Consider the following 22,987-nt stretch of genomic DNA (forward strand, 5'->3'; position numbering starts at 1 on the left):
GACAAAAGGATGATTGAGTATGTGCATTTTCTTTACAAGCTCTTATTTGACTCTTTCCGATGTTATGATAAATTGCAAGTGCTTCAATGACTAAAGGCTATCGGTTGTTAATTCTCGGTAAGGTTCTTGATCCATACTTTACTCTGTGAAGGAATTATCACTTCAGCATGAGAGATTATATGTTGGTATGGGTGTTCTAACTATGATCATGATGCCTGCGTGTTCGTATCTTGTTTTTTCGACACCTCTCTCTCTAAACATGTGGGCATATTTATTGATCTCGGTTTTCGCTTGAGGACAAGCGAGGTCTAAGCTTGGGGGAGTTGATACGTCCATCTTGCATCATGCTTTCATGTTGATATTTATTGATTTTTGGGTTGTTATTACACTTCACGTTACAATACTTATGCCTTTTCTCTCTTATTTTGCAAGGTTTACATGAAGAGGGAGAATGCCGGCACGTGGAATTCTGGCCTGAAAAAGAAGCAAGTTTGAGATAACTATTCTGCGCAACTCTAAAAGCCATGAAAATCAACGAGTATTTATTTTGGAATTTATAAAAAATACTGGGCCGAAGAAGTACGAGAGGGGCGCGAGCACGAAGCCACAAGCCTGCTAGGCGCGGCCTCCCCCCTAGCTGCGCCTAGGGGGCTTGTGGGCTCCCACTTGGCCCTCTGGCCCCCTCTTTTGCTAGAAGAAGGGTTTCGTTCCAGAAAAAATCAAGAGGAGGCTTTTCGGAGGATTCATCGCCGCCACGAGGCGGAATCTGAGCAGAACCAGTCTAGAGCTCCGGCAGGACGATCCTGTCGGGAAACTTCTCTCCCGGAGGGGGAAATCGTCGCCATCGTCATCACCAACACTCCTCTCATCGGAGGGGACTCGTCACTATCAACATCTTCATCAGCACCATCTCATCTCCAAACCCTAGTTCATCTCTTGTAACCAATCTCCGTCTCGTGACTCCGATTGGTACTTGTAAGGTTGCTAGTAGTGTTAATTACTCTTTGTAGTTGATGCTAGTTGGATTACTTGGTGGAAGATTATATATTCAGATCTTTGATGCTACTCATTACCTCTCTGGTCATGAATATTATTATGCTTTGTGAGTAGTCACTTTTGTTCCTGAGGACATGTGATAAGTCATGCTATAAGTAGTCATGTGAATTTGCTATTCGTTCAATATTTTGATGTGTTGTATGTTGTTTCTCCTCTAGTGGTGTTATGTGAACGTCGACTACATACCACTTCACCATTATTTGGGCCTAGAGGAAGGCATTGGGAAGTAGTAAGTAGATGATGGGTTGCTAGAGTGACAAAAGCTTAAACCCCTAGTTTATGTGTTGCTTCGTAAGGGGCTGATTTGGATCCACTAGTTTAATGCTATGATTAGACTTTGTCTTAATTCTTCTTTCGTAGTTGCGGATTCTTGCGAGAGGGGTTAATCATAAGTGGGGTGCTTTTCTAAGTAAGGATAGTACCCAAGCGCCGGTCCACCCACATATCAAACTATGAAAGTAGCGGACGCGAATCATATGAACATGATGAAAACTAGATTGACAGAAATTCCCATGCGTCCTCGGGAGCGCTTTACCTCCTATAAGAGTTTGTCCAGGCTTGTCCCTTGCTACAAAAGGGATTGGGGCACTTTGCTGCACCTTTGTTACCGTTGTTACTTGCCACTAGCTACGAATCATCTTGTCACACAACTACTTGTTACCGATAATTTCAGTGCTTGCAGAGAATTCCTTGCTGAAAACCACTTGTCAGATCCTTCCGCTCCTCGTTGGGTTCGACACTCTTACTTATCGAGAGGACTACGATAGATCCCCTACACTTGTGGGTCATCAGTGCGCGGCGCAGGCGTGCGCTCCCTTCCGAGCGCGCGAGCATCCACCCGCTCCTCCGACGCGATTTTGTGCATCCACTGAAGGTAGTTGATGTGCTCGTCCGTGATCACGGAGCCCTCCCACGAATCGGCGACCAACACGGCCATCTTTGCATTTGTCGACGATGGCGCGACAAAGAAGAAGCTGGAGACGCGGCCACCCAGCGGGTCCACCGAGAGGAAGCTCTACGGGCATGTGGAGGAAGGAGGGGTGGCGGTGAGCGTTGCAGGCATGAGGAGGAAGGAAGGACGACGATGAAGGGCGGCGTGACGCTAGCGCAAGGTGGGAGACGAGGAGCGGGAGAAGAGTGCCTCTGGCCTCAACCTCTCCTCCTCCTCTCCTTATAACGGCTAGGAAGACGTGGGGGCGTGGGATCAGTTACGCCCATGCCCACAATAACTCGAGGCGCGTGGAACCCCAATTGAAGCCCCGCGCCCGCACAAGATCCTGCTCACGGGTCGAGGCCTAGCGGGCTCGGCCTGCGACGGTGTCCCCCCGCATGCATGGTGGCGGGGCTGTCCCCCTAAACGGGCCACACGTGGCGCCTGACGGTCGACACTTGACCTGAAGCGACGTCGCGAGACCCAAGGCGCCAGGGCGCGGCCGACCGTCCGCCAGCCACCTCTTCACGTCGGTCGCTCGTACTCCACATTTCGCCCGTCGGCGCCCAACGGGCCCATCGACTTCAGCGACATTTATCTCTAGGGGAAGCCGCTGGCCCCCTCGTCTGGAGGCCTGCACACCCCAACGGCTTCGGGGGCTACCAATAGGGATATGACCCCTCGGAATGCCAAAGCGGAGGAAACCCAACTCCAAGACATTTGGGGCCGGCTAGCAATAGGCGGCCCGTCCGGCCGCCGCATCGGTTACTTGCTGGTGACATCTCGCCAGTTCGGCTCGCCCCAATGGCAGTCGACGGGTCAGCGCCCGTCCCATCCACCCGTACTGACATATGGTGATAAGGCTAGACCCCTATGAGAGATCCATCTTCCTCCCCACGAACAACTCAAGGAGCACCCTGTATTGTGACCACCTATAGTCACTCCGGCACGACTAGGGTTTTACCTTCTTCGGAGGGTCGTGAACCTGGGTAGAACCGCGTCATGTGTGTGACGTCCTCACCCGTTCCTAAACGTCGTTGGCGTCCGTCGGCCCCAAACTACGATTTAGGCCATCCCGTGTCATGTGTCGTGGAAATACCGCGACTATACTTGAAAACATTCTGAATTCGCGAACATATTTTGAATCGCCATGTACTTATTTCGTCTTGGCGAATATTTTTTGAATCCTCACGAACTTATTTCATATTCGCACAAATCGTCATAGTTTTAAAGAAGGCTGCTCGCAACGGAGTCGAGGAGTTGGCGTCATGTGTCTCTTCTGGGTCGCTTGAACCATCAAGGTTAGGGTTTCCGAATGTGGTAGCGACGACCGCCTTATCTTGGAATTGTGTTCTACGGCCTCGTCGTCTTGATCGTGCATGCTGCAGCGCTGTCTTGGAGTCTTGAAGGTTTATTTAGGATGAAGCGGGCCAGCGTTTGTAATCTCTTCAAGATACGACGACGATGGCCTGAGTAGGGTTGGTTCGGCGCATGCCAAGTGGATGGCGTTGACAGTTCGAGTGCTCTTATGCATCTTGGTCGGTTGAAGACGACGAATGTGGAGTCCAACGGGCACGGGGTTGCTCCCCGACCGACGAGCCACATCGGAGAAAGTTCTGCCAATCACAGCGGACTAGTTCATCACCTCACAAAGCGTCTTTGTTGGTGATAGTGCTTCTTCGAATGAGGGTATGAAGGTTTGTTGTCTTTCTTATCTCCGACGACGCTACCATGGTTGTGGAGATTGACGGCAGTTGGCAACCTTCACAAGCACCTTCAAGGTTGCGATTGCAATTTAACTCATTTCAAGGTGTTTTAGGCAAACGTGCCACGACATATGTCCTCGCTTTGTCTAGTTTGGGACTGTATGTGTTGTAACTTTGACAAATATTGAAAGACGTGGTTACTATTTTTTTTTAAAAGTTCATCACACGGACCGAGAAGTGTATTATAATCCGTACCAAATTAACAAGAGTGTCCGTCCTTGTGTGCTCATGGTACCATGTACGTTCTTTTTTAGTAGACCCGTCACAATTACGTTAGTGCGCCAGGTATCGATTTAGAGTTGCATTGAGTTACCCATCACGACCTCCTAACGTTGTATGTGTGATGCTGACACACGCGGCTAATTTCGTCTTTTCCTCGCGGCCAGCTCAAGTGCATGCCGCCTTTGCAATATACCATGCGAATATGTTTAAGCATGCGAAACATCTCTGACTTCGATCAACCCTGTAGATGTCTGAAACTGTGGCGTGAGCGAGGATGATATTGTGAGCGACAATGTAAGGTCGGTGCCGGAGCTCCCTTGTTTGCAGCAGACGTGGCGAAGCATGGAGCAGTGGACACAAACGCCTTGGGGTGTGATGACACTTCGGACCTTTTTTTCTTTTCGGCATTTGCCATGTTGTCGTCACGAGCGAGTTGTTCTCTTCTTCTTTTCGTTCTCCTTTGTTGTGTTCACTGGTGTGATCTATTGCCTCTCATCTTTGTATCCCCGATACCTCTTCTTAATGAATGAAAGAAGCGTTGATACATTTCGTAAAAAAAAGAAGTATATTTTGTTCAAAGCCGCAGGTACTTCTTCGTGGTTATTATCAATTTTCTGAAGATATAATGAATAGTGTTACCAAATATGATCAATTTAGTCTTTTCCTTGCGGCCTAGTTCAAGTGCATGCCGCCTTTGCAATATACCATGCGAATATGTTTAAGCAGGCGAAACATCCCCGTCTTCTCAAATGATGCACGTGACCATGTTGCCGTTGCAACATGTTCAAGCAATACACGAGCATTATTCTTGAATGGTTGAACATATTTTTCATTCACAAGCATTTTTGAATTCGTGAACAATATTACAATTCGTCAAACATTTTTGTACATGTGAATATTTTCTCTCAAATACTTGAATATATGTTGCATTCGCAAACTGTTCTTAATTTGCCACCAACATGTTTCGAATTTGTCAGCATTTTTTATAGTCGTGAACATTTTCTTCAATCTACAAACATTTTCTCAAGACATTAACATTTTTTATTTTGCAAACATTTCATTGAATATGTGAAGATTTTCTGAATTTCGTAGTATTTTCTAAATTTCCCGTGAACACTTTTTGAATTCACTATGAAAAATTATCAAATTCTTGAACGTTTTAAATCTTCTGCAAACATATTTCCAATTCTCAAACATTTTTTAATTTATTAACAATATTTGAGTTTGGATTTTTTTTAATATAGGAACGTTTTTTTGTAGAATACTTAAAAACATTTTAAATTCATGAACATTTTTTAAATCGCCATGAACTTATTTCTTATTTGTGAATATTTTTTGAATCGCCGCAAACTTATTTCATATTCGCACAAATCAAACGAATTTCACAGATTTTCCGGCCGTTCACCTCGCTCCCTCTACGCACACTAGGAAAAAGATTCCTTGTCAACAAAGCACGTCATGGGCAGAAAATCACTAAGTTATCCCTCTTCATTTGACCACTGCTTGGTGTATGTACTCGTGTAATGCACGCGCACGGCAAATAAATTTGTCACAAGATTAATGGAAGAGACAAGCTGAAAATTTAACGTATATGATGAGCCTCACACAGCGACAGGAAATTGGCCGTACCATGCATTTCAAACTGCTACAGAGGAAAACGGAATGGGAACGATGGAATCACATGTCGTAACTCGATAAGGCCTGCGATGGGCTCTCGAATTTGGGCCAAGCTAGCAGCGCGTGGGTGCTGGACTGCGGGCGGGACAGCAGACGAGGAAGGAAGCAGGCAGGTTTAGTACCACCTCGCGGACGGAGGAGGAGCGCAGAGGGAGGCTTGCTATAAAAGGAGACCCGCCTCAGCGTTGCAACTCATACCTTTCTCGGCCTTTTGGCTAAGATCAAGTGTAGTATCTGTTCTTATCAGTTTAATATCTGATATGTGGGCCATGTGCCCACAACGATATTAAATTTATTTTTTATGGGGGAGGGCCCACAACAGTAGCTTGCTGCTGGGGTCCACACGCGTCGCCAGGGCGTTGCACTGCTGCCTTGGCCCGGCGCACCCCAACCAAGTCTTGAACTAAAGCTTTTTGTGAAGTTCAGATTGAGCTGTGTAAATACCGGCATTTTAGTGAACTACGAAGATCTATGTAGTCAGAGCTTCAAACTACAGGCGAAGGAATCCGTTGTTTCATTATTATTTCCCATATTGAATTCGTTGCACTACTAACAAGGGATGGAACTGTCCAAGAGACTTTGGTACCCATTGTTTTTAGGGACAAGAGTTTTTAGGGACAAGAGGCTTATATTTCTTGATGAGAAAGTACAGGATTTGTGAGGAGTTCTTGATTGGGAAGAGCTAGTTAAGCATAGTTATTGCATTATACTCGTTACTAAATATAAATCTTTGTAGAGGTTTCACTATGGGACTACATACGGATATATATATATAGACATATTTTAGAGTATAGATTCACTTATTTTGCTCCGTATGTAGCACCTTAGTGAAATCTCTAAAAAAACTTGTATTTGGAAACGAAGGGAGTACATATCAATACTTAAGTAGACCTGGATTCATATAATTTACTAGAGCAATATTCAGTCATGATGTCTCGAGTTAATTTACAGAAATCCAAATGCAAATTACACCACAAATTTCACTCTGCATGTTGCTAACGTGATGGTTTCCTTATCGCCAATTGGATTCCCATTTACGAAGGCTCACAATGTACACAATATGCACACATGAGTATGATTAAAAAATAAATCAAGATACACGAGTGGTAGGAACTGAACTTACGGGGGCGATCGGATCCGTTATGTGCCAAACAAATGTATCATTCAATAGGTATTTGATGGCAGTGGAATGGTCTTCCTTTGTGTAGAATGTGGTGTACTGATTGATCCGCACAAAGTCCAGCGAGTCCTTCACTAAATCGGCCTCTTTCGTCATGAACTCTGGCAGCCTTTCTCTGACGTTGCCGGGTAATCACCGAAGAAGAAAGGATCGGCATACCTATTTGACTTTTGACATAACATCTTTTATCTCAGCAACTCAAAGAAAATTAAATTTAGAACTTACTACTACTCTAGTATTTGTTCATTGTCAAAAAAATATACAAAACTGCCAGGCTAGTTCTGTAGTTCTATTATTGACAATCCATCCATGTTTAGTTTAATTAGTACATTAGAAAACAGTCCATGGAGTTAGTGAGGATCACTGACCGTTCGAACTGGAACTCTTGTGTTTTCTTAGTGACCTCAACATCAGCTGAGATCTCCATTCTGCTCTGCCTTCATAATATTAATGTATAGGAACTCAATCTTTTATTGTTCATTTCAAACTATATTGCAACCTCGGGCCCAAGGGGAAATCACATCAATTTTTAAAGAGCAAAAACATGAACTGAACGAATATATAGGTGTTCTGACTTCCGACTGACCTTGTACTTCTTCTTGTAAATGTGTGAAATCGTGGCGTGAGCGAGGATGATGTTGTGGGTGACAATGTAGGATCGGTGCCGGAGCTCCCTTGTTTGCACTTTGCAGCAGACGTGGCGGAGCATGGAGCAGCGGACACAAATGCCTTTGAGGTGTGATGACACTTCGGTCCTTTTGCCTTTTCGGCATTTGCCATGTTGTCACCTCGACCCAGTTGTTCTCTTCTTCCTCAACCTCTTTTTGTTGTTGTTGTGTTCAATGGTGTTATCTATTGCCTATCATTTTTGTATCCCCGGTACCTCTTCTTAATGAATGGAAGAAGCGCGGGTACATTTCGTCAAAAAAAGTATATTTCATTCAAAGTCCCAAGTACTTCTTCGTGGTTATTATCAATTTTCTGAAGGTATAATGAATAGCGTTACCAAACATGATCATTAGTCATATTTATAGATTTTCTGGACGTTGGCTTGCTCCTTCTCCACAATCGAGTAACAACACTCGGAAATACTCCCTCCGTCTCATAATAAGGACGTTTTTAACACCATAGTAATGTAAAAACGCTCTTATATTATGGAACGGAGTGAGTAGATTCCTGATCACAGTATTATGCAATAAAAAATGTTTGATAATTCTTTTCGAGAGTACGCAAAATGCGTACCATAACTTTATAGAAGAAGAGAGAATTGCAAGTACAAGATGACGTCGCGAACAACGAGCGTAGCATAACTCCACATCCGGTTAGTCCAAGGACAACTTCATCCGACTAGTCCAAGGACAACCACCACTACAACACAAAAGTGCCTACCCAAAATCGAGAACTCACCGCATCGCAATCGACCTTGGTCCTCCGAAGAACATAAGCTCCAACTAAGCTTCTCTCATCGATGCACCATCCCCCCTTGATGCCTAAAGGAGGTGGAAAGAGGATGGCAGGAGTCGATCCGACCCAAGGAAGCCACCGTCTTGGAATCACCAACGACGGCCGTACATAGCGTGAGAGACAAACGATCAGGGCAGCGGCGAACACCGGAGGAGGACAATAAAGGAACTCCATGTTGTCTTGCATGATGCTCGCAAGAGAGGGATGGCGTCGGAAACGCCGCCATCGTACCAATCCATAACAGAATTGAGACTTTCGCCCGGAGACAAATACCAACACCAAACAAGCGAGGAAAATGGAGGCACACTCGACGACGCCTCCAAGGAAGAAAACGACACACACAAGTGCCATCGTAACCGGTCCGGCCAAAACCGAACATGACCTTCATCCGTGATGACGCGCATCTCCACTCCTTCAAGGTTTCGGGCAGCATTGTTCAAGATGGCTCACACCGCAGTCACCATAACTAATTGTCGTCGATGTTGTGCATCAATTGATCTCTCGACCTGCACTTTGCGAGAGAGTGCGACCCAGGCCACCAACAACAACGAGCGAGGAGCAGCCGCAAACAACCATGTCGTGCAATGGCCGGATTCACCGCATCGGCCTTCACCTACCAGGGGACTGCCACCAGATCGGATCTGAACAGCACCTCCGAGCACTCCCGAGCGCCAGCTCTCCCGAGGCAGCAACGGGCGCCCCTTGCACGCAGGCAAACGACCGCCCGCTGCCCGCCGGTATCCTTCGTGGCACGACCTCCTTGGCGCCGCCGCCTCCATGTCTGGGCTCGCGCCGCCGTCACGAGCAGAACCTGTGCACCAACCTCGTCCACCACCCTGCAACACACGTTGCCAGAATCCACCTTCCCTCCACGCTCCCCGCTCTGCTCGAGTGGCTCTCACACCCCACCTTCCCGCGAAACACGCCGCCGGCCACCCCACCTCCATGGCTGCCCCACACGACGTCCCGCTCCGTGCGAAGGGAGACCATTGAGGGGGCCTAGCCAGCACCCGCAGCCTTCGTCGACCGGGTGCGACCGCCACTGCATGCTCCGGCGGCGCCGGCTGGGGGAGGGAATCCGGGGCATGATGTTCTTTTGGGAGAAATTATGCATGATACTAACAAGTCAACACCCCGTGCATGCATACCATCCAAGGATTTTGCAGGCCAACAAAGCACGTTACATGCATAAATCAGCAAATTATCCATCTTAATTTGACCACTAGTTACCTATGTAATGTACACGAGTAGCAAGTGAATTTGTTAGAAGATCAAACGCTATGCTTACGGTTTGGGTCTTGTCCATCACATCATTTTTTAATGATGTGATCCGTTATCAAATACTAACTCATGTTTATGGCTAGCAAACCTTAACCATCTTTGATCAATGAGCTAGTCGAGTAGAAGCTTTACTAGGGACACTATGTTGTCCATATATCCACACATATACTTAAGTTCCAATCAATACACTTATAGCATGGATAATAAATGGTTATCATAAATAAGGAAATTTAACAATAACCAATTTATTATTGTTTGTAGGGCATATTTCCAACACACGCAGTGTGCTAGGCATACTCCATCACAACTTCTGGGGTGGCCTAATGTTACGAGGAGGAATCTCGGACCCGTCGTGGTCATAGTGTTTATCTTGGATGGGTCCTGGTGGAGGAATCGAATACATGTCAAAAAATTACCGAACCAACTAAATATCAACAGACCTAAATATTTAACATCTAAATATGTTATAGGATATTACTCGACCAACTAAAAATATCGGCACATTTCAGTATTCGACATCTAAATATATTACCGAAACCTACTAGAGCAACTAAAAAATTCACACACCTAGTGGAGCAACTAAAAATATTCACACACTCCGTCTGGTTAGAGAGCCTTGATGAGGCCATCACCTGCCGTTTGGAGCCACCCAAGGACCGCGTGCGTATGGGTCAGTCGGACCTTGCACGCAAGGGCCACCTCCTCCATTGCCTAGCTGACGCTCTCGTCCACCTCGCCCCCGTCCCAACGTAGTTCCTCCTGGCGCTACGCGACGGTTTACTCCGCCCACGGCTGGGTCTCCAGGAAATGAGTCGGACCAACAAAAACACTAAAACACAGGACAAGCAAGGCAATGGCCGGCACTCGCTATAGGTTGGCGCCCGGCTTGTTGGGGAACGTTGCATGGGAAACAAAAAAAATCATACGCACACGAAGACCTATCATGGTGATGTTCATCTACGAGAGGGAGATCGGATCCACATACCCTTGTAGATCGCTAAGCGGGAAGCGTTAATAAACGCGGTTAATGTAGTGGATCATCTTCGTGATTCAAATCACCGTCGTCAAACGATCCGTCCCGATCTAGCACCGAACGGACGGCGCCTCCACGTTCAGCACACGTACAACTCGATGACGATCTCCGCCTTCTTGATCCAGCAAGATAGACGGGAAGTAGATGAGTTCTCCGGCAGCGTGACGGCGCGCTGGTGATGGTGATGATCTATTCCTGCAGGGCTCCGCCCGAGCTCCGCAAAAAACCGATCTAGAGGAAGAACTACGAAGTAGAGGTTTAGGGTTGCACGTGGCAAAGTTCTGTCTCAAAAACCCTAAAAACTCAAGGGATCCCCTAGGGCGTCGGCCGAAGTGGGAGAGGAGGGACTCCAACTCCAATTCGGTTTGCGGAAGGAGGAGTCCCTTCCTTCCTTCCCACCTCCCTCTTTTTTTCTCCTTTGATTTTCCCTTAGCCAAAATAGTCCACTTGGGCTGGCCTCACCAGCCCACAAAGGGCTGGTGCGTCACCAATGGGCTATTAGGTTCTCTCCCGCGCGGGTGGCCCCGTCCCGGTAAAAACCCGGAACCCATTCGTCACTCCCGGTACACTCCGGTAATGCCCGAAATCTTTCTGAAGGCCAAATGAAACAATCCTATATATCAATCTTCGTTTACGGACCATTCTCGAAACCCTCGTGACAACTGTAATCTCATCCGGGACTCCGAACAAACCTTCGGTCACCAGCACCTATATCTCAATTATACCGAAACGTCACCGAACCTTAAGTGTGCAGACCCTGCGGGTTCAAGAACTATGCAGACATGACCCGAGACACTCCCCGGTCAATATCCAACAGCGGGACCTGGATGTCCATATTGGATCCTAAATATTCTAGGAAGATCTTATCGGTTGAACCTCTGTGCGAAGAATTCATATAATCCCGTATACCATTCCCTTTGTCCTTCGGTATGTTACTTGCCCGAGATTCGATCGTCGGTATCCCTATACCTATTTCAATCTCGTTACCGGCAAGTCTCTTTACTCGTTCCGCAATACAAGATCCCGTGACTAACACTTTAGTTCACATTGCTTGCAAGGCTTATATGTGATGGTGTATTACCGAGTGGGCCCTGGGATACCTCTCCATCACACGGAGTGACAAATCCCATTCTTGATCCAAGCTAACTCAACGGACACCTTCGGAGATACCTGTAGAGCACCTTTATAGTCACCCAGTGACGTTGCGACGTTTGATACACACAAGGTATTCCTCCGGTGTCACTGAGTTACATGATCTCATGGTCACAGGAATGAATATACTTGACACGCAGAAAACAATAGCAACAAAATGACACGATCACATGCTACGTTTGTAGTTTGGGTCTTGTCCATCACATTATTCTCCCAATGAGGTGACCCAGTCATCAAGTGACAACACTTGCATATGGTCAGAAAACTTTAACCATCCTTGATCAACTGGCTAGTCAACTAGAGGCATACTAGGGACATAGTTTTGTCTACATATCCACACATGCATTTATGTTTTCATTCAATATAATTATAGCATGGATAATAAACAATTATCTTGAAACAGGAAATATAATAATAACTATTTTATTATTGACTCTAGGGCATATCTCCAACACGGCTGCCGATCAATCGCAACCAAGAAAAAGCCAAGACACTTACCGGAGAGAGCCTCGTCTACCTCGTGGAAGAGCTTGAGCGTGTTGACCGCCTCTCACCCCGCCCTTGTCTTGGCTGCCTCCACCCTACGGAGTTCCTTCCTAGGTATTTCATTGAAAAACATTTGTTCAAGTAATCCTTTACGCTCTCTAAAAACTCCACATTGTTTCCAATCAGCAATATGTCATCCACATATAATATTAGAAATGCTACAAAGATCCCACTCACTTTCTTGTATATACAAGATTCTCCAACAACTTGTATAAACCCAAACGCCTTGATCACCTCGTGAAAGCGCTTATTCCAACTCCGAGATGCTTGCACCAGTCCATAAATGGGTCGGTGGAGCTTACATACTTTGTTAGCATTCTTTGTATCGACAAAACCTTCGGGTTGCGTCATATACAACTCTTCTTTAAGAAAACCATTAAGGAACGCTGTTTTGACATCCATTTGCCAGATTTCATAATCGAAAAATGCAGCTATTGCTAACATGATTCGGACAGACTTAAGCATTGCTACCGGTGAGAATGTCTCATCGTAGTCAACTCCTTGAACTTTTGAAAAACACTTTGCCACAAGTCGAGCTTTATAAACGGTCACATTACCGTCCGCGTCCATCTTCTTCTTAAAGATCTATTTGTTCTGAATAGCCTTGCGACCTTCAGGTAATACTTCCAAAGTCCACACTTTGTTTTCATGCATAGATCCTATCTCGGACTTCATGGCCTCTAACCATTTGTTGGAATCCGGGCCCACCATTGCTTTTTCATAATTCGCAGGCTCATTGTTGTCTAACAACATGATAGATAAGACAGGATTGTCGTACCACTGAGGAGCAGTACGTGATCTTCTCGACCTGTGAGGTCCGATAGTAACTTGATCCGAAGCTTCATGATCATCATCATTAACTTCCTCCTCAACCAGTGTTGCTTCGACAGAGATTTCCCTCTGCTCTGCACCACCATCTAGAGGGAGCAGAGGTTCCAAAACCTCATCAAGTTCTATCTTCCTCCCACTCAATTCTTTCGAGAGAAACTCTTTCTCAAGAAAAGCTCCATTCTTAGCAACAAACACTTTGCCCTCGGATCTGAGATAGAAGGAGTACCCAACTGTCTCTTTTGGGTAACCTATGAAGACACACTTTTCCGCTTTGGGTTCGACCTTTTCAGGCTGAAGCTTTTTGACATAAGCATCGCATCCCCAAACTTTAAGAAACGACAACTGCGGCTTCTTGCCATACCATGGCTCATGTGGTGTCGTCTCAACGGATTTTGATGGTGGTGCCCTATTTAAAGTGAACACATCTTTCTCTAATGTATAGCCCCAAAACGATAACGGCAAATCGGTAAGAGACATCATAGATCGCACCATATCTAATAAAGTACGATTACGATGTTCGTACACACCATTACGCTGTGGTGTTCCAGGCGGTGTCAACCGTGAAACAATTCCACATTGTCTTAAGTGAGCACCAAACTCGAAACTCAGATATTCGCCCCCTCGATCAGATCGTAGGAACTTAATCTTCTTGCTACGATGATTTTCAACTTCACTCTGAAATTGCTTGAACTTTTCAAATGTTTCATACTTGTGATTCATAAAGTAGATATATCCATACCTACTCAAATCATCAGTGAAGGTGAGAAAATAATGATATCCGCCGCGCGCCTCCACACTCATTGGACCGCACACATCAGTATTTATGATCTCCAACAAGCCACTTGCACGCTCCATTGTTCCGGAGAACGGAGTCTTAGTCATCTTGACCATGAGGCATGGTTCGCACGTGTCAAGTGATTCAAAATCAAGTGACTCCAAAAGTCCATCAGCATGGAGTTTCTTCATGCGCTTTACACCAATATGACCTAAACGGCAGTGCCACAAAAAGGTGGTGCTATCATTGTTAACTCTACATCTTTTGGTCTCAATGTTATGGGTATGTGTGTCATCACAATCAAGATTTAATATGAACAAACCCCTCACATTGGGTGCATGACCATAAAACATATTACTCATAAAAATAGAACAACCATTATTCTCTAACTTAAATGAGTAACCGTCTCGCAATAAAGAAGATCCAGATATTCTTAACGCACACACTAAATAACAATTATTTAAATTCATAACTAATCCCGATGGTAACTGAAGTGAGACCGTACCGATGGCGATTGCATCAACCTTGGAACCATTTCCCACGCGCATTGTCACTTCATCCTTTGCCAACCTTCGTTTATTCTGCAGTTCCTGCTTCGAGTTGCAAATATGAGCAACATAACCGGTATCAAATACCCACGCACTACTACGAGAGTTGGTTAGGTACACATCAATAACATGTATATCACATATACGTGGTGTGGTGTTGGCAGCCTTCTTATCAGCCAAATACTTGGGGTAGTTGCGCTTCTAGTGACCCATCCCCTTGCAATAATAGCACTCAGTTTTCGGCTTAGGTCCAGCCTTGGGTTTCTTCACCGGAGGGGCAATAGCTTTGCCGCTCTTCTTGGAGTTACCCTTCTTGCCTTTGCCGCTTTTCTTGAAACCAGTGGTCTTATTCACCATCAACACTTGATGTTCTTTCCGGAGTTCTGACTCTGTGACTTTCAGCATCGCGAATAACTCGCCGGGTGACTTATTCATCCCTTGCATGTTATAGTTCAACACAAAGCTCTTGTAGCTAGGTGGCAGTGATTGAAGAATTTTGTCAGTGATAGCCTCTTGCGGGAGTTCAATCCCCAGCTGTGCTAGACAGTTTGAGTACCCAGACTTTTTGAGCACATGTTGAGTGACACACGAATACTCCTCCATTTTGCAAGCATAGAATTTATCAGAGGTCTCATACCTCTCGATCCGGGCATTCTTCTGAAAGATAAACTTCAACTCCTGGAACATCTCATATGCTCCATGACGTTCAAAGTGTCGTTGAAGTCCCGGTTCTAAGCCATACAAGACTGCACATTGAACTACTGAGTAGTCCTCCTTACGTGCTTGCCAAGCGTTCAATATAGTAAACACATCTGCAAAGACAAACATTAGTTTAAAGACAACCCTATGGCTCCTGTCGGTTGCCGTAGCATCGACGTGCAAGTCGATATTTAACTATTACAACATGATCATCTCATACATCCAATATATCACATCATGTCTTTGGCCATATCACATCACATGCATACCCTGCAAAAACAAGTTATACGTCCTCTAATTTGTTGTTGCATGTTTTGCGTGCTGTTATGTGCATCTAGTACGATCACATCTTACTTACGCAAAACCAAAACGGATATGTGCAAATTGTTATTTAACCTCTCTCCAAGGACCGCCTCGATCAAATCCAATTCAACTAAAGTTGAAGAAGCACACACCCACCAGTCATCTTTATGCAACAAGTTGCATGTTAGTCAATGAAACCTGTCTCCCGTACGCGTACGAGTAATGATGGTCCGCGCCGCTTCAATCCAACAATACCGCAGAATCGAGAAAAGACTAAGGAGGGCACAAATCGAACATCAATGCCCACAAAAACTTTTGTGTTCTACTCGAGATTACATCCACGCACGAACCTAGCTCTGATACCACTGTTGGGGAACGTTGCATGGGAAACAAAAAAATTCTTACGCACACGAAGACCTATCATGGTGATGTTCATCTACGAGAGGGAGATCAGATCCACATACCCTTGTAGATCACTGAGCGAGAAGCGTTAAGAAACACGGTTGATGTAGTGGAACAACTTCGTGATTCAAATCATTGTCGTCCCATGATCCGTCCCGATCTAGCACCAAACGGACGGCACCTCCGCGTTCAGCACACGTACACCTTGATGACGATCTCCGCCTTCTTGATCCGAAAAGAGAGACGGGGAAGTAGATGAGTGATACGTCTCAAACGTATCTATAATTTTTGATGGTTTCATGTTGTTATCTTGTCAACTTTGGATGTTTTATATACCTTTTATATCTTTTTTGGGACTAACTTATTAATTCAGTGCCAAGTGCCAGTTCCTGTTTTTTTTGTGTTTTTGACTGTTTTCAGATCTGATTTTCGAACGGAGTCCAAACGGAATAAAATCCCCAAAATAAATTTTTCCAGAACAAAAGAAGATCGGGGGACTTGAGGGCCAAGGCAGGAGAGCCACAGGGAGTCCACAAGCCCTGTAGCCGCCACCAGGTGGGTCGGTGGCTACCACGCTTGTGCCCCTGGAGCTCCCCTGCCCTAGCTCTTTCGCCTATATATTCCCTAAAATCCCAGAAAAAATCAGGGCATCCACGAAAACACTTTTCCGTCGCCGCAAGCTTCCATTTCCGCGAGATCTCATCTGGAGACCCTTCCCGGTGCCCTACCGGAGGGGACTTTGGAGTTGGATGGCGTCTACATCAACATCATCGCCCCTCCAATGACTCGTGAGTAGTCCACTTCAGACCTACGGGTCCGTAGTTAGTAGCTAGATGGCTTCTTCTCTCTCTTGGATCTTCAATACAAAGTTCTCCATGATCTTCATGGAGATCTATCCGATGTAATCCTCTTTGGCGGTGTGTTTGTCGAGATCCGATGAATTGTGGATTTGTGATCAGATTATCTATGAATTATATTTGAGTCTTTGCTGATTTCTTATATGCATGATTAGATATCCTTGTAAGTCTCTCCGAGTCTTGGGTTTTGTTTGGCCAACTAGATCTATGATTCTTGCAATGGGAGAAGTGCTTGGTTTTGGGTTCATACTGTGCGGTGACCTTTCCAAGTGACAGAAGGGGCAGCAAGGCACGCATCGTGTTGTTGCCATCAAGGGTAACAAGATGGGCTTTCATCATAGATTTGAGATTGTTCATCTACATCATGTCATCTTGCTTAAGACGTTACTCTGTTCTTTTGGACTTAATACACTAGATGCATGCTGGATAGCGGTCGACGTGTGGAGTAATAGTAGTAGATGCAGAAAGTATCGGTCTACTTGTTTTGGACGTGATGCCTATAGACATAATCATTGCCATATATAGCGTTACGACTTTGCGCGGTTCTATCAATTGCTCGACAGTAATTCGTTCACCCACCGTCTACTTGCTTTCATGAGAGAAGCCACTAGTGAACACTACGCCCCCCTGGTCTATTCACAACTATCGTCTCCACTTTCACTTTTACTTTGCTTTGTTTTCCTTTTTGCTTTCATTTCTCACTTTGCAAACAATCTATAAGGGATCGACAACCCCTTCATAGCGTTGGGTGCAAGATCTTTGTGTTTGTGCAGGTACTTGTGACTTGACGCGATCCTCCCACTTGATCGATACCTTGGTTCTCAAACTGAGGGAAAACTTACCGCCGCTGTGCTACATCACCCTTTCCTCTTCAAGGGAACACCAACGCAAGGCTCCAAGGCCGCGGGGAAACCTTTGCATATTTTCCAAGGAAGTCCCTATAGGCATAGCCGTAGTAGCAGGATTCCTGGCGCCGTTACGAGGGAAGGTCTGTTGTCGTAGTAGCAGAAGGGTTTCTGGCGCCGTTGCCGGGGAGGATCAAGTCAAGAATAGTCTCTCTTTAACGTGTCGATTTCTAGCGCGGGGAGCAGAGATCAAGTCAAGATCTATCCAAGTAGGTGTCACAAACTCATCTCTTGCATTTACCTTTTTTGCGAGTTGCCTCTCGTTTTCCTCTCCCCCACTTTACATTTGCCGTTTTCATTTGCCTTTTTGCCTTTCTCCTTTGCCGTTTTCATTTGCCTTTTTCCGTTCGCCCTTCTTCCGCTCACTTTCTGTTTGCTTGTGTTACCATGTGCCTTCTTTTAGCTTGCATGTTTGCTTGCTAAAAATCCATTGATATGGATCCTCACCCACTTGCTAATCCCTTTAAGAGATCCACTTATGTGGAACCAATTGCTAGTGAGTTGAGTGCACTTGACTTTCTTTATGGAGTTTTGCTTGAGATGCGTGAATCTGAAAATCGTGATGAAGAAATTCAGGAAGAGATTCACGAGAGCTCCTTGAATAAAAAGCATGATTGCAATGGTTTCACTATAAATCCTATTAGTGACAATCGTGGTAAAAATATGCAAAACCCTAAGCTTGGGGATGCTAGTTTTGCTATGTCCACTACTTGTTGCAATGATTGTGATTGGGGTGATGATCTTTCTTATGATCTTGAAAATTTGTTCAAACCTCATGATGAGTATGATATTTGCAATAATATTGAAAGTGGGATTGGAGAAGTCATGACTTTAGTTGATGATAATCCCACTATTTTTGAAGAGCGTCAACTTTGCATGCATGTGGATCATGAAAATAATATTCTTTGTGATAGCTATATTGTTGAATTTGATTATGATCCCACATGTAATTGCTATGAGAGAGGAAAATATTGTGGTAGAAACTTTCATGTTACCAAATCACCTCTCGTGATGTTGAGATTGCTCTTGTCTCTTTCTTCTTCCTTGCATATGGCAGCTATTGGTTGTCTTGACAATTTGTTTTCCTATAAAATGCCTATGCATAGGAAGTATGTTAGACTTAGATGTGATTTTCACATGCTTTAGGATGCTCTCGTTGTGCTTCAATTCTTGTCTTTTGTGAGAGCATCATTGAATGCCTAGCTAAGGGCGTTAAACAATAGCGCTTGTTGGGAGGCAACCCAACGAATCTACCCTTTTCTTTCTGTTTTGTGTTTTCACACTTTCATAATTCTGTTACGATTGTGCTTTTTGTGTTTCTTTTTGTGTTTGTGCCAAGTAAAACCGTTATGATTAGTCTTGGGGATGATCGTTTGGTCATGCTAGAAAAGACAAAAACTTTCTGCTCACGAAAAGAAATTTCATTTTTTTCTGTAAGAGCTTTTGAGTTGATTCTTTTTGCTCCTTATTGCTACGAAAATTCTTCAGACCGTCGTAATTTTTCAGAGTTTTTGAATTAACAGAAGTATACGAAGTATACAGATTGCTACAAACTGGTCTACTGTTAACAGATTCTGTTTTTGTTGAGTTGGTTGCTTATTTTGATGAAACTATGGATAGTATCACGGGGTATTAGCCATGGAAGATTGAAAATACAGTAACCCAACATCAACATAAGCAGAATTTAAGTTTGCTATAGTACCTAAGGAAGTGGTGGTTTGCTTTCTTATACTAATGTTATCACGAGTTTCTGTTTAAGTTTCGTGTTGTGAAGTTTTCAAGTTTTGGGTGAAGTTCTTATGGACAAAGAGATAAAGAGTGGCAAGAGCACAAGCTTGGGGATGCCCAAGGCACCCCAAGTTGATTCAAGGATGCCGTAAAAGCCTAAGCTTGGGGATGCCCCGGGAAGGCATCCCCTCTTTCGTCTGCAATCCATTGGTAACGTTACTTGGGGCTATATTTTTATTCACCTCATGTTATGTGTTTTTCTTGGAGCGTCTTGTATCGTAGGAGTCTTTTATTTTTTTTGTGTCACAATCTTCCTTGCTGCACACCTAGAGAGAGAGACATGCACTCACCGTGATTTTGTCGAGCTTCACTTATATCCTTTGGTTAGACAATTCAGCTCACATGTGCCTCACTTATATCTTTTGAGCTAGTTGATTTTGCTCTATGTGCTTCACTTATATCTTTTAGAGCACAGGGGTGCGTGGCTTGGTAGTTGGCTTATGCTATGAAAGTAATCTCGAAAGGGGTAGTTATCCAAAGGGATATGAAAACTTCCGCCTTCATGTGCATTGAGTAGTTAGAGAAGTTTGATTTATCTCAATTAGTTTTGAGTTGTGGTTGTGGTAATATTGAAGTTATGCTAGTAAGGTGTTGTGGATCTAAAAATACTTGTGTTGAAGTTAGTGATTCCCGTAGCATGCACATATGGTGAACCGCTATGTGATGAAGTGTGAGCATGATTAGTCTGTTGATTGTCATCCTTTATGTGGCGGTTGGGATCGCGCGATGGTTTATACCTACCAACCCTTCCCCTAGGAGTATGCGTTGAATGCTTTGTTTCGATTACTACTAAAACTTTTGCAACAAGTATATGAGTTCTTCATGACTAATGTTGAGTCCATGGTTTAGATGCACTTTCACCTTCCACCATCATTATCTTCTTTATGTCATGCAACTTTCGCCGGTACACAAAACCCACCATTAGCCTCCCTCAAAACAGCCAACATACCTACCTACTATGGCTTTTTCAAAGCTATTCTGAGATATATTGCCATGCAACTACCACCATGACATGTGCCACAACTTCTACATTGCATTGCATGATCGTAAGATAGCTAGCATGATATTTCCATTGATGTCTATGCCATGCTAGATCATTGTCACGGTACACTACCGAAGGCATTCCATATAGAGTCATCATTGCTCTAAGTTTTGAGTTGTAAGTGTGATGATCATCATTGATGGAGCATTGTCCCATGTGAGGAAATAAAAGAGGCCAGCGAAGCCCATTTACAAAAAGAGGCCAAAGATGCCCACCAAAAAAAGAGAGGCCAAAGAGCCCACCAAAAAAACAATGAGAGAAAAAGAGAGAAGGGACAATGCTACTATCCTTCCACACTTGTGCTTATTAAGCACCATGATCTTCATGATTGAGAGTCTCTCGTTTTGTCACCACCATATAGCTAGTGGAAAATTTTCATTATATAACCTGGCTTGTATATTCCAATGATAGGCTTCCTCAAAATTGCCTTAGGTCTTCGTGAGCAAGCAAGTTGGATGCACACCCACTAGTTTTCTTTAAGAGCTTTCACATACTCTTAGCTCTAGTGCATCATTTGTATGGCAATCCCTACTCATTCACATTGATATCTATTGATGAGCATCTCCATAGCTCATTGATATGCCTAGTTAATGTGACCATCTTTTCCTTGTTTGTCTTGCAACCTCCACCACACTCCATTCCACCTATAGTGCTAAAACCATGGCTCACGCTCATGTATTGCGTGAGAGTTAAAAAAAGTCTGAGAAAGTGAAAGTGTGAAAACAATTACTTGGCCAATACCGAGGTTGCGCATGATTTAAATTCGTTGTGCAAGGATGATAGAGCATAGCGAGACTATATGATTTTGTAGGGGTAACTTTCTTTTGGCCTTGTTATTTTGAAAGTTCATCATTACCTTTCTAGTTTGCTTGAAGTACTATTGTCTCCACATCAATAGCAAACTATTGTTTTGAATCTGATGGATCTGAACATTCATGTCACATAAGAGGAGTTACAAAGGACATCTATGCTAGGTAGCATGAAAGCATCAAAAATTCATTCTTTATCACTTCCCTACTCGAGGACGAGCAGGAGTTAAGCTTGGGGATGCTTGATACGTCTCAAACGTATCTATAATTTTTGATGGTTTGATGTTGTTATCTTGTCAACTTTGGATGTTTTATATACCTTCTATATCTTTTTTGGGACTAACTTATTAATTCAGTGCCAAGTGCCAGTTCCTGTTTTTTCTGTGTTTTTGACTCTTTTCATATCTGATTTAGGAACGGAGTCCAAACGGAATAAAATCCCCAAAATAATTTTTTTCCGGAACAGAAGAAGATCGGGGGACTTGAGGGCCAAGGCAGGAGAGCCACACGGAGCCTACAAACCGCCGCAAGCTCCCCTACCCTAGCTCTTTCGCCTATATATTCCCTAAAATCCCAGAAAAAATCAGGGCATCCATGAAAACACTTTTCCGCCGCCGCAAGCTTCCGTTTCCGCGAGATCTCATCTGGAGACCCTTCCCAGTGCCCTGCCGGAGGGGACTTTGGAGTTGGAGGGCTTCTACATCAACATCACTGCCTCTCGAATGACTCGTGAGTAGTCCACTTCGGACCCACGGGTCCGTAGTTAGTAGCTAGATGGCTTCTTCTCTCTCTTATATCTTCAATACAAAGTTCTCCATGATCTTCATGGAGATCTATCCGATGTAATCCTCTTTGGCGGTGTGTTTGTCGAGATCCGATGAATTGTGGATTTGTGATCAGATTATCTATGAATTATATTTGAGTCTTTGTTGATTTCTTATATGCATGATTTGATATCCTTGTAAGTCTCTCCAAGTCTTCGGTTTTGTTTGGCCTGCTAGATCTATGATTATTGCAATGGGAGAAGTGCTTGGTTTTGGGTTCATACCGTGCGGTGACCTTTCCTAGTGACAGAAGGGGCAGCAAGGCACGCATCGTGTTGTTGCCATCAAGGGTAACAAGATGGGCTTTCATCATAGATTTGAGATTGTTCATCTACATCATGTCATCTTGCTTAAGGCGTTACTCTGTTCTTTTGGACTTAATACACTAGATGCATGCTGGATAGCGGTCGACGTGTGGAGTAATAGTAGTAGATGCAGAAAGTATCGGTCTACTTGTTTTGAACGTGATGCCTATAGATATAATCATTGCCATAGATAACGTCACAACTTTGCGCGGTTCTATCAATTGCTCGACAGTAATTCGTTCACCCACCGTCTACTTGGTTTCATGAGACAAGCCACTAGTGAACACTACGGCCCCCAGGTCTATTCACAACTATCGTCTCCACTTTCACTTTTACTTTGCTTTGTTTTTCTTTTTGCTTTCAGTTCTCACTTTGCAAACAATCTATAAGGGATTGACAACCCCTTCATAGCGTTGGGTGCAAGCTCTTTGTGTTTGTGCAGGTACTTGTGACTTGACGCGATCTTCCCACTAGATCGATACCTTGGTTCTTAAACTAAGGGAAATACTTACAGCCGCTGTGCTACATCACCCTTTCCTCTTCAAGGGAACACCAACGCAAGGCTCCAAGGCCGCGGGGAAAACCTTTGCA

General features: G+C 44.4%; 1 non-coding gene across 1 annotated transcript; it reads left to right on the plus strand.

Moving 5' to 3' along the window:
- Positions 1 to 5,846: 5,846 nt before the first annotated feature.
- LOC123414314 lies at positions 5,847 to 6,043 on the plus strand. The gene has a single exon (XR_006614313.1). It is a non-coding gene; the product is annotated as a U2 spliceosomal RNA (small nuclear RNA).
- The last annotated feature ends 16,944 nt before the right edge of the window (positions 6,044 to 22,987 follow it).

The sequence above is a fragment of the Hordeum vulgare genome, chromosome 7H (assembly GCF_904849725.1).
Source record: "Hordeum vulgare subsp. vulgare chromosome 7H, MorexV3_pseudomolecules_assembly, whole genome shotgun sequence".
Classification (NCBI taxonomy): domain Eukaryota; kingdom Viridiplantae; phylum Streptophyta; class Magnoliopsida; order Poales; family Poaceae; genus Hordeum; species Hordeum vulgare.